The following is an 11,565-nucleotide window of genomic DNA, read 5'->3' as shown; positions in this document are numbered from 1 at the left end:
CCAGGGGTCCTGAAGAAATGGAGTCCTGGCCTAATTTGCATATTCCTATCTTATTATATAGGATTGGCTGCTCATATGTCTTCTTGGGAGAGGTGTATTTTCAGGCCCTCTTCCCATTTTTTGATTGGGTTCGTTTGGTATTGAGTTTTATGAGTTCTTTATATATTTTGAAAATTAAAACTTTGTCTTGTCAGGACTCTCATTTGCAAATATCATCTCCCATCTGGTTGGCTGCCTCTTTGTTTTATCAGTTTCTTTTGCTGTGCAGAAGATTTTTCATTTGATATAGTCACATTCACTTATTTTTGCCTTTATTTCCCTTGCCTTTGGGGTCAAGTTCATAAAATGTTCCCTACTACCAAAGTCCATAAGTTTGTTACCTATATTTTCTTCTATGTAACTTATTGTTTGGGGTTTTATATTTAAGTCTTTGATCCATTTTGAATTAATTTTTTGTACATGGGAACAAACTGTAATCCAGTTTTATTTGTTGCATGTGGCTTTCCAGTTTCCCAAGCACCATTTATTGAAGACACTATCTTTACTCTATTGTGTGTTTCTGGTACCTTTGTCAAAAAGTATCTGTTCATATACAGGTGGCTTTATAGCTGGGCTCTCTATTCTGTTCCATTGATCTGTGAGTCTGTTTCTCTGCCAACACTGTGTTGTTTTGATTATCATAGTTCTGTAATATAATTTGAAGTCACGTAGATTCCTTCTTTTTCTCTCAGGATTGTTTTGGCTATTTGGGGTCTTTTGTGGTTCCATACAAATCTGATTTCTCATTCTATTTATTTTTAAAATGGCATTGGTAAAGTACTCGTTTTGTTCATTGATTTATTTTCTGAGGGGATTGAATTGCCTGTCTGTATTTTCTCACATCTCATTGAGTATTTTCAGAATTGCAATCTTAAAATCTCTGTCATTTATATCACCTATTTCCATGTGTTCCAGCTTATTTTCTGGGGACTTTTCCTTTTATTTCTGATCATCCTTGTTACCATGGTAATTCATGGTTGTTGCTATTCTCCTTTGCCTAGGCATTTATATCTGTCTATATTAACAAAGAAGTCTTTCTATTGTTTTCCATTAGATGGCACTGACACGCAAGAGGTTTTACCTCTGGAATCTACCAGTCTTGATCTCCAGGGGTTCCATAAGACAGTACAACTGTGCCGCTTGGGGGTGGGGTTTGCTTTGCCCTCACCATAATGGTGATCCCTTACTTACATGGGATACCACCCCAAGCACACCTCCTGGGGATCAGTCACAGAGGGAAACCACAATTTTACTGCAATAGCTCTTGGTTTACAGATAATATGGTCCTGCACCCAAATCCAAGGGCAATGGGAGGCAAGTTTTGGAAGTCCAAGCAGTGGTAGGACTCTGTGATTCCATTTATTTGTCTGAAACATGACTGCTGGGTCTGACATTGGAAAGCTGCATGGCAGAACCCTGTGCCCTCTCACATGTTTGCTGACTCAGACATTGTTCACTCCCTTCCCGCCCATCCTATTAGACTGCCCCCCACAGCTCTCTGTTCCTCCTGGCTGAAGGAAGTGCCTGCTACCTCCAGGCTTCCTCCCTCTCCTAGCCAGGCTGCAAGCAGGGATTTCTTTGTTGAATTATTGTTAGTTAGCTTGTTGGCATTTCAGGGATAGAGGCCAAGGACACTCTCACACTGCTGTTCCTCTAATGTTACCCATTAAAAAATCTCTTCTGAGGTTTAATGTGCCTCATTCAATGAAGTCAAATGACCTTATTCTGTGAGGGATAAATTTTTAAAAGTACACTTGTATCAAATATTTACTGAGCATTTGCTATGTGCCTGATACTTTTCTTGGTACTGGGAATATGGTAGCAGGCAACCAAGTTCTTGCCCTAATGGAGCTTACCTCAGAGAGGACTGGGGACAGACAATCCTATATCATAAAGAGGTAATATACAAATTGACTGTCACACCCTCACATAAGATGGCTGCCCCCATGTAGTGACAAGATGGCCACCCCCATGTTGTCACAAGATGGCTGGCAGGGGAGGGAAGTTAGGGGCAACCAGGCTGGTAAGGGAGGGCAGTTGGGGGTGACCGGGCCTGCAGGGAAGGACAGTTAGAGGCAACCAGGCTGGCAGGGGATGGCAGTTAGGGGCAACCAGGCTGGCAGGGAAGGGTAGTTGGGGTTGATTGGGCTGGCAGGGAGGGCAGTTGGGGGCTATCGGGCTGGCAGGGCTCTCCAATCTGGGACCCCTTCTGATCCCAAAGGGATCAGGCCTAAACCAGCGGTTGGACATCTCCCAAGGGGTCTCAGATTGGAGAGGATGCAGGCCAGGCTGAGGGACCCCCCACCACCACCACACACAAATTTTGTGCACTGGGCCTCTAGTTGACACATAAATGACTAATCTAGAGTGCTATGGAGAAAAATGAAGCAATATGTAAAGATGAAGAAAGCCTGGGGCAGGATTAGAAGGTCAGTTATCTTAAGTCAGGCTGGTGTCATCTCTGAGGAGATGGCATTGGAACAGATAGTTGAAGAAAGTGATGAACCAAGCCACAAGGTTATTTGGGGAAAGATTGTGCAAGGCAGAGGAAACAGCAATGACAATGACCATGAGTCAGAGTTAAACTTGAAGTGTTCAAAGACCAATCCACAACATAAAGAGTGGGGAAATAGATGGAAAGAAATAAAGTAAAGAGGCATCCAAATGACAGATATGTCAGGTCTTTGGAGGTCAGGGTAAGTCCTTCAAGTTGTATCCTATGATTGGGAGTTATTGGAAGCTTTAAAGTGGTGATACCACCCAATTTTCTTTTTTTATTGTAATAAAATGTATTATTTTTAATTGTGGCAAAATATGCATAACATTAAATTTACCATATCAATCATTTTAAGTGTACAGTTCAGGGCATTAATTATATTCACATTTTTGTGCAACTGTAACCACCATTCATTTCCATAACTTTTTCATTATTCCCAAACTGAAGTGTTTTGTTTTGTTTTCAGTTTTGTTATTTTATTTAATAGGCAGTAATAGTCTCAAAAATCATTCTCTTCATCGGGTGTTTGATCTCCTTGCAAACTTTTGGTCTCTGAACTTGAATCTGGACCTTTACTCTATCAATAACATGATTGTTCTGTTGTAGTGCATTCTGAAACTCTCCTTCTGAAGAAAATTGAATCCAACCCATTCCTCAGTGAAAGCCAGTCTCTTTGTCAAAAGGTACATTGCCCTTTTGTACATGGCCAAACTGTGCAAAGTGTTCTCTCAGCTCACTGGAGGTGGCAGTCCAGGGAATTTTAAAAGTAATGGGCTGCCCTCACCCCACCAGGGGGTAGGGGAGGCCGAGGGAAGGTCAATGGGGGGAAAAAAAGAAGACATATGTACTACTATTTGTAATACTTTAAACAATAAAATAAAATTTTTAAAAAATAAATAAAAGTAATGGGCTGGCCTTGGCTGGTTTGGCTCAGTGGATAGAGCATTGGCCTGTGGACTGAAGGGTCCCAGGTACGATTCCGATCAAGGGCATTTGCCCGGGTTGTGGGCTCCATCACCAGTAGAGGACGTGCAGAAGGCAGCCAGTCAATGGATTCTTGCTCATCATTGATGTTTCTATCTCTCTCTCCCTTCCTCTCTGAAATCAATAAAAATATATTTATTTTTTTTTAAAAAAGTAACGGGCTGGTCAGTACTTGTCCACAGAGCCATATTGCCCCTCACTGTTGAAGCTGCTATCTTTAGATTAAGGGAAATCCCTAAAGTTCTATACCCATTAAACAAGGCTCCATTTCCCTTTTCCCCAGGTCCCTGGAAACCACCATTCTACTTTCTGTCTTTATAAACTTTTTGCTCTAGCTACATCATATAAGTGGAATAATGCTAGATTTGTCTTTTGTGACTGGCTTATTTTACTTATCATAATGTCTTGAAGGTTCATCTATGTTGAAAGCATGTGTCAGAACTTCTTTTTAAAGGTTGAATAATATTTCACTGTACAGATTTGCCACATTTTGTTTGCCCATCCATCAGTTATTCCCACCCTTGGCTATTGTGAATAATGCTGTTATAAATATGGGTGTACAATGATTTTCATTTTTAAAGAATCACCCTAACTATCATGTTGAGATTAGATGTCAAGTTGGAGACCAGTTAAGAGGCTGAATGAGTGATGATAGTGAGAGATGATGGCAGTGGATAAGTAGGTAAGAAGCCATCAAAGTCCAATTAGATCTCAAGGATAATGCTGGCAATTTGGGCTGACATGGTGTGTACTTTCCTGTGCATTTTTTCTTCCTAGGCTAGCATCTGTTTTAGTGGGAATCACTTCTCTCAACTTCCTATGGAAAGTTAGAAAATGCTACTTCTAGAGAAATCTGGTTATTCATCTACAATAATATTGACAAAAGTTCCAAGCAACCTTCAGTCATATCACACCTGGCTAGAAGCCTGGGGGATTTTCAGGTTGCCAGAAAACCTGAACAAAATATCAAAAATGTTTCATCTTAACCATTTGGTGTGGAAAAGTCACCTAAGACATATTAGACTTTTCTCTGCCTTTTTGAAGAGAAAACATTGAGACTATTTGACTTTTCACAATTCTGAAAGAGCAACTTATGCACTGACACATGTGTACCATAAAAATGTCTTTAAGGATACTAAGTGAATAGGGCCACTTTCTCCCACAATAAATGGCTCCAGAGTTCTGTACTTTTTATATTTTGGGGCTTTCTTATTTGGGGGTTTTCAGTCCCCTTCTGTGTTTAATGTGCCTGACAACACAGTTTCCCTTCCTGATCCTAATCTGATCAGCATCGTGCCCTTCAGGTAGTAAGCACTTGATAAATGCTTATATAATGAAAACAGGCAATCATGTTTACATCTTATGTAAAAGAAAAATGTTATAGAATGAAGGCCTTTTTAGTTTACAGCTCTGTGGTGGTTGTTTTACTAGAAGTTAATGTGAAAATTACAGAATCTTAGAGGAGGAAGGGGCTCAGAGAGAGTAGAGAAACAGGAAGACAGTCAGGCATGGACATGAAGCTAGGAAACACCTCCATTATTACAATTTACATTGCATATTTCTTAGGGAAACATTTCTTCAGAACTGAATTTAGTTTGCATATATAGCCCTCTGTGTTATGAGGAATACATGAGGAGAGATTTGGAATTGGTGATGACTATTAATTACGTCAATTTGGGAGCTTAATTTAAGGCATGAGAGCTAATTCTATGCCAATAAAGATAACAGCTAGTTTGTATTGACTATTTACCACATGCCTTGCACTGTGCTAAGTCCTGGAAGTATAATTAATTTAATCATGAATTAACCTGGTGAGGTAAGTGTTATTATTATCATTACTTGACAGATGAAAAAATTGGGGTTTCAGAAATAGCAGAGCTGGTATTTAAATCCAGGGATGTCTGAGGTCAAAACTAGTTATTCTAACGACTATGAAATACTACATGTAATAACAAGAGAATCAGTAACCCCAGGTCTTTGCTAAGTGCTTGGAACACTAGAACAGAATGGAATCAGAATGACATTATGTGTATCCCAGGGGTCTCTAAGGAATTTGGTTCTTATAAGAATACAGAGCCTCATAGTAGCCAATAGAGGATTTAGCATGGACACAGCAACTAGCTAAGCCCTAGAAGAACTAAGAAATAATTATTTTTAAAAAACCCAAATAACAAGAACACAAAATCATGATTGTCAAAAAAAAAAAAAAAAATCAATGGACCAGGCCACTGATTACTGTACTCAGAAAGGAGATTATGAAAAACTGGCAGGTGCTCTAGCATAAAAAGCAGCAGTGAGGCCGAAACCGGTTTGGCTCAGTGGATAGAGCATCGGTTTGCGGACTGAAAGGTCCCAGGTTCGATTCCGGTTAAGGGCATGTACATGGGTTGCAGGCACATCCCCAGTGGGGAGTGTGCAGGAGGCAGCTGATCGATGTTTCTAACTCTCTATCTCTCTCCCTTCCTCTCTGTAAAAAATCAATAAAATATATATATTTTTTTAAAAAGCAGCAGTGAGAAGGCCACAGCCACCCGCCCCCTAGGTCATCTAAGAGATACTGAGGAGCCGTAAGATAAGGTATTAGTTTAAGGAATGTTTTTCCCAGAGAAATAGGTTTACTATCTCTTCCCCACACCAGAATGTAAACTTCTTAAACACAGTAATCATGTCTCTTTTTTGTACATGAATATATCCCCAGTGCTTAATACAGTGCTTGGCATGAAGGTGTTCAATAAATGTTATTAAATTCAGCCATGCAAGAATGAATGAATGCCAGAACCCAGTTTGCTACATTGAACTGCAACCCAGATATCTCCAAGTTCTGCAGTCTTTCAAAAAAATATTTCTATTGATTTTTAGAGAAAGAGGAAGGAAGAGGGAGAGAAAGAGAAGAAACATTGAAGTGAGAGTGAAATGTTGATTGGTTGCCTCCTGCACACCCCCGCCCCCTGGATATTAAGCCCGCAACTGGTCATGTGTCCTAACCTGGAATGGAACTGGCAACATTTTGGTGCACAGAACGATGCTCAACCTACCGAGCCACACTGGCCAATGCAAGCTTTGCAGTCTTAAAACACACAAAAAGAGTCTGAGCTCCCAGTGCCCTCTGTGGCAGCCATTAGTGCTGTTCGCCAAATATTTTCAACTCACTGCATATTGACAGGATTACACTTCCCCATCCCTTTTAAAGTTAGGCATAGCCCCATGACTTGCTTTAGCCAATGACTTGTGACCAGAAACTTCAAAGAATCTTACCATGCCTCTGCAATCATAGAAGCATGAAGATGGAGCCGCCATCAGCCTGGGACCCTGAGCGAGGACCAGATGGAGAAGAGCCAGCCAACCAAAAGTGGACATAGGGCATATGGCAAGAGCAAGAAATCAACCTTGTTGTTTTAAGCCACTGAAATTTTGGAGCGGTTGTTTTAGCCTAGCACAACCTTACCTGATTGATGTGTCATCTAATTTGTGGAAAAGCTAATCTTTATGGTATTAGGTTCCCTCTGCCAAGAATTCCTGGGAGTCTTTAAGGCATGTCTATAATTTATAAATCTATTCTCATTGTCATTTGTCCCATCTACATTTGGAAAACTATTCCAGCTTTCTCTGTTGGTCACCTTTTGGATTAGGATGTGCGGCCTTTGGGAGAAGCTTAAGTCATGAGTGATGTCTTTATGAATGTAATTAGTGCTTTTATAAAAGAGGCTCCAGAGAAATCCCAACTAGCCCCTTACACAATTTAAGGACACGGTGAGAATACCTGGTTATGAACCAGGAAGAACTCCACCATGCTGTCACCTTGACCCTTGTAATTCAGCATCTAGAACTCTAAGAAATCAATTTGTGTTGTTTATAAAGCTACCCAGTCTGTGATGTTTTGTGACAGCAGCACGAGTGGAGTAAGACAGAGAGGAATTACAGTGTAAAAAATAAAATCATAAACTTGCTTATGTATTATTGTTTTCTAGGCTCTTACTGGCCAGGTCTATCTATAAATGCCCCCCCCCCATTGAATGGCTCTTTCTTTGGTTCCATCACTCACTGCCATGTTGAAGAACTAGCTACCCTAGCTTTCATGGAGGAAAGTGTCTTCAGCCATGTCCACGCTATCCAGAGGCTACCTCTGACCTTTTATTTCAAGTCCCAAAGAGAGAAAGAAAGCTTTCCTTGCTTCCAGTGGAAATCACCATAATCTCTACCGACATGGTACTCTGACCCTGAGGAAGCCCCCTGTGTACCCTCTTCTGCAGGGAAATTTAGCTCTTAATTTTTCCAACTTCTTCATCTTAAAACAGAATCTGAATTAGAGATTTACAAAACAAAGGCTCATTGGAGTGATTTTTCCCAAAATAAGAGAGCAATATTTCTCCAGCAATGACCTATAAAAGTAAAAGCTGTTGATATTTTTAAATAGCAGTCCGTCCTTGCTTTGGGTTAGTTTTTCTTTTGCTGTTTTTTTTTTTAATATATATATTTTATTGTTTTTTTACAGAGAGGAAGGGAGAGGGATAGAGGGTTAGAAACATTGATGAGAGAGAAACATTGATCATCTGCCTCCTGCACACCCCCTACTGGGGATGTGCCTGCAACCAAGGTACATGCCCTTAACCGGAAGCGAACCTGGGACCCTTGAGTCCACAGGCTGACACTCTATCCACTGAGCCAAACCTGTGGATTGCCTCACACTTCAAGCAAGCTGCAAAGGGCCTAACTAGGGTTGTTTTATTTTGTTTTTTAATGGAGTTGCATTTATATTTACACAAATTTCTAGAGCTGCTTTTTCATGTAGTATTACACCTGATCACCCAATGACCTGTGTATCAATGATCTATTCCACAAATCTTATCTGGTGGCCTCTGCTTGAGTGTAGAATCTCGGGAAAGGTAATTGTATCTGCTACTGCTTTATAAAAAGAGGGAGATTCACCTGGGGTTTAAGAGTTTGGACTCTGGAGCCAGATCTCATGTCACAGGGTGAATGCTGTTTTCTATTAGTGTAATGCCTCTGGGATGACCTGCCGACATGTCTGGTTCTCTTTCTAGAGAAAGCTGAGTTGGATGGATTGCAAAGGTTCATTATCTTTAATGTCCAGAGGCAAAATTAAGTCCAGGGTTGAGTGCCAATCTAAACTGAGGAGGGGATCTAAGACCAGTACCAAAGGTACATATCTGAGAAGTGAGGCCATGGGAAGGGAGCCAGGCAAGAGATCGAGAACTGCAAGGATCAAGAGCAGAAAAGTAGAATCCAAGAAAAGTTTGGGACATAGACCCTTGAGAATACCAATGAGCTGGTATTTGTCATTAAGATGTGGTATTGGGACATAGGAGCAGGCTGAACACCCTACACTCTCCACAAGTCCTTACATTAGTTATTTTCCATCTCACCATCATACAGCTCCATTAACAACGAAAAATATCACCATAGCCAGAATTTTCCAAAGCATGATCTGCAGAAAACATAATTTCTTGAAGAAGTTAGTAAGCATATTGTGAAACCAGTTTGGGAATTGTAGTATTGAAAAAAAGTTTAGAATGTGTTTTCTTACTGTATACCCTCTGAAATGATGCTAATATGCAGGATCAATCCTCAGAAGGGAAGTAGAGGACGCAGCAGACACCTATACATACTTGAGAAGGGAACATTCTTTTAAGCATAATCTCTTCCTGTCATAGCTCATTATACCTACAAATCACTTTAGGGTCATCATGATGAAAGAGGCCATGTAAGTTCAATAGCTTCTATGACTCTGGTTCTATTTTTGTTCATCAGTTTATGTTGTTCATTATATTCCACAAATGAGTGAGATCATGTGATATTTATCAGTTCAATACAGTTTTATGTTGCAGGTGGGTGTATCTAATGATAATATGAGGCAGGGGACACCAAAATGGGGACTTAAGAGGCTGCAAAGGACTGCTCCCAACCAGGTGGTTGACAAAGTGGAATTGAGAGAAATCAACCATATTATCTTAGGGTTTATGAGAGCCAAGGAAGGGGAAGCTGGGCAGGGTATAAATAAGATGAGAGAGAATTCTTCTCTGGGAGGGGAGCAAGGATGGTTTCCTATAGGATCAGCCATTTCCAGAGTACTTGCTCTGTGCCAAGTATGGTGCTATATTCTTGATCTTCAATATTTCATTGAACTCTCCCCAGAACCTCACAAGGTAAATCTCATGATTCTGCTTTGCATATTAAGAGATAAAGGTTCCAAGAGATAAATAGCCTAAATTCATCAAGTTTATTCATCTGCAGAGCTGGGATCCAAGGTTAGGTCAGAACGACTCCAAATTCTGTGGCCTTTGTCCTCGCCTGTAGATCACATGGCCTCAATAGGCCCTGTGCTCACTTCTTTTTGGCTTCTGCCTTGGGGGTTCGCACTGTAACAGTAAGGGAGGAAAATACCAACAAATAACTCAAATGGAGTTATGTTAGAGGTCTGTTCAAGGTATGGTGGGCATAAAGGTAAAAAGGTAAAAAGTTGCTATCATTAAGTCAGGCTGGGATGTGAGGTGGAGGGCTGGTCATGAGGTGTTCTAAGAGGAACAGCCCCTTAAACTGAGTCCTGATAAAAATCACTAAGGTGACATGGCGTAGGTGGTAGGTGACTTGGGGGAGGGGTGTTCAGTAAATTCCTGACACAGGAAACTGTCCATGTGGTAACTGTCATAAAAACTTCTCAAATGGAAAAACAAACGTCTCTTCAAGCAAAACATCTATATAGTTGCTATAGTTCTGTTTCAAAAGTTCAGAGACCTGATCACCAAAGGGAAATACAACAGAACCAAAGAAAAAAACCAAAGGCATGGCTAATCTTCCATCTGCACCAATGATGTAAGAAAATAAACGAGAGCTAAGCAAAATAAAACAAATCAAAAACGCCTTAAACAAAAACGTCTCTTTTGAGACAAGAGGAAAGCTCTTTATCCCAAAGTCATGGTCATGTTTTCCGTGTTTATGCTATGATGTGACCGGGGCTTCAGTGTCCAGTTGGGGGTCTGTCCCTTTTTATTCTACAGAGCTTAATCTGTCTCCATCACTTCCCAGAGTCAGTCAGGAATTGACTTAAAATGCCAAAGTTTGATTTCAGCTGTGCGGCGTCCGCCTTCCAAGCCACAACATCTGAACACAGCCTCTTTCTAGGCAAGAGAACAGTCAATAAGGAAATACCATAGTTAGGCCCTTTGCAACTTGCTTGAAGTGTGAGGCAGCGCTTCATTTCCTGATCGCTCAGGTGGACATTGTAAAAACAATTAAGAGCAATGACTAATAACTGAATCAAAGCAGGTTGCACAACTCATTTGCAATTGTGTGCTCAGTTCTGTGTGCCAACAAACAAAGACTTGGGGAGTTTATTATTTAAACCAATTAAAAGCTCTAGGCAAAGCAAGTAGTCAATTTGTGGTCACGGTGGTGGGAAAACATCAGTTGGAAGAACCTGAGGAATTTCATGAGCAGAGCCATATGGCCAAAATCAGAATGAAGCACCCAGAATTGCTGGGAAAATCTGCACTAAAGCAATTTCCGAATAAAGCTTCACCTAGAAAGAGCAGACTTATGCTCTGTGCTTGCCTCTCCCGCCACTTCTCAGCCCCTCACTCCCCTCCTCCCTCAACTATATTCTAGCCCGCCTGCAATGCTGGTAGTTTTAACCAACAGTAAAAGAAAAATGAACTGACTAAAGTCCAAACTCTGACTGTTCAGCAAGAGACATTGCTAAATTTCCTGTCAACCATTTGCACTTTTATGTATTTTAGGGCTACCTAGAGAGTTCTTAAAGGCCCAGATGATGAAAATTGGCCACCCTTCTTCCCAAATGAGGTGCACAGTCCATCTGGAGAGGGCACTCACACTTTTGTATGAAGCTGTAAGCCGTAAAACAGAAAGTAAAGAATTAAAAACTGAAGCCATTTGGTAGCAGTTATATTAAAAAAAAAAAAAAGGTTGAAGGAGGTAGAAGGTAGTGTAGTGGGGCCAGTTACTTCAGCAAATTAGATTTACAGAATGGATATTATGGACTAAGCCTTTACTGAGAGTTCCTTTTCTCC

General features: G+C 40.7%; 1 pseudogene; it reads right to left on the bottom strand.

The window, feature by feature from the left end:
- Positions 1-3,035: 3,035 nt before the first annotated feature.
- Positions 3,036-7,310, bottom strand: LOC102758868 (annotated as a pseudogene).
- Between the last annotated feature and the right edge of the window lie 4,255 nt (positions 7,311-11,565).

Source organism: Myotis davidii, unplaced genomic scaffold (genome assembly GCF_000327345.1).
Source record: "Myotis davidii unplaced genomic scaffold, ASM32734v1 scaffold627, whole genome shotgun sequence".
Taxonomy (NCBI): domain Eukaryota; kingdom Metazoa; phylum Chordata; class Mammalia; order Chiroptera; family Vespertilionidae; genus Myotis; species Myotis davidii.
This window is presented reverse-complemented; position numbering and strand designations above follow the sequence as displayed.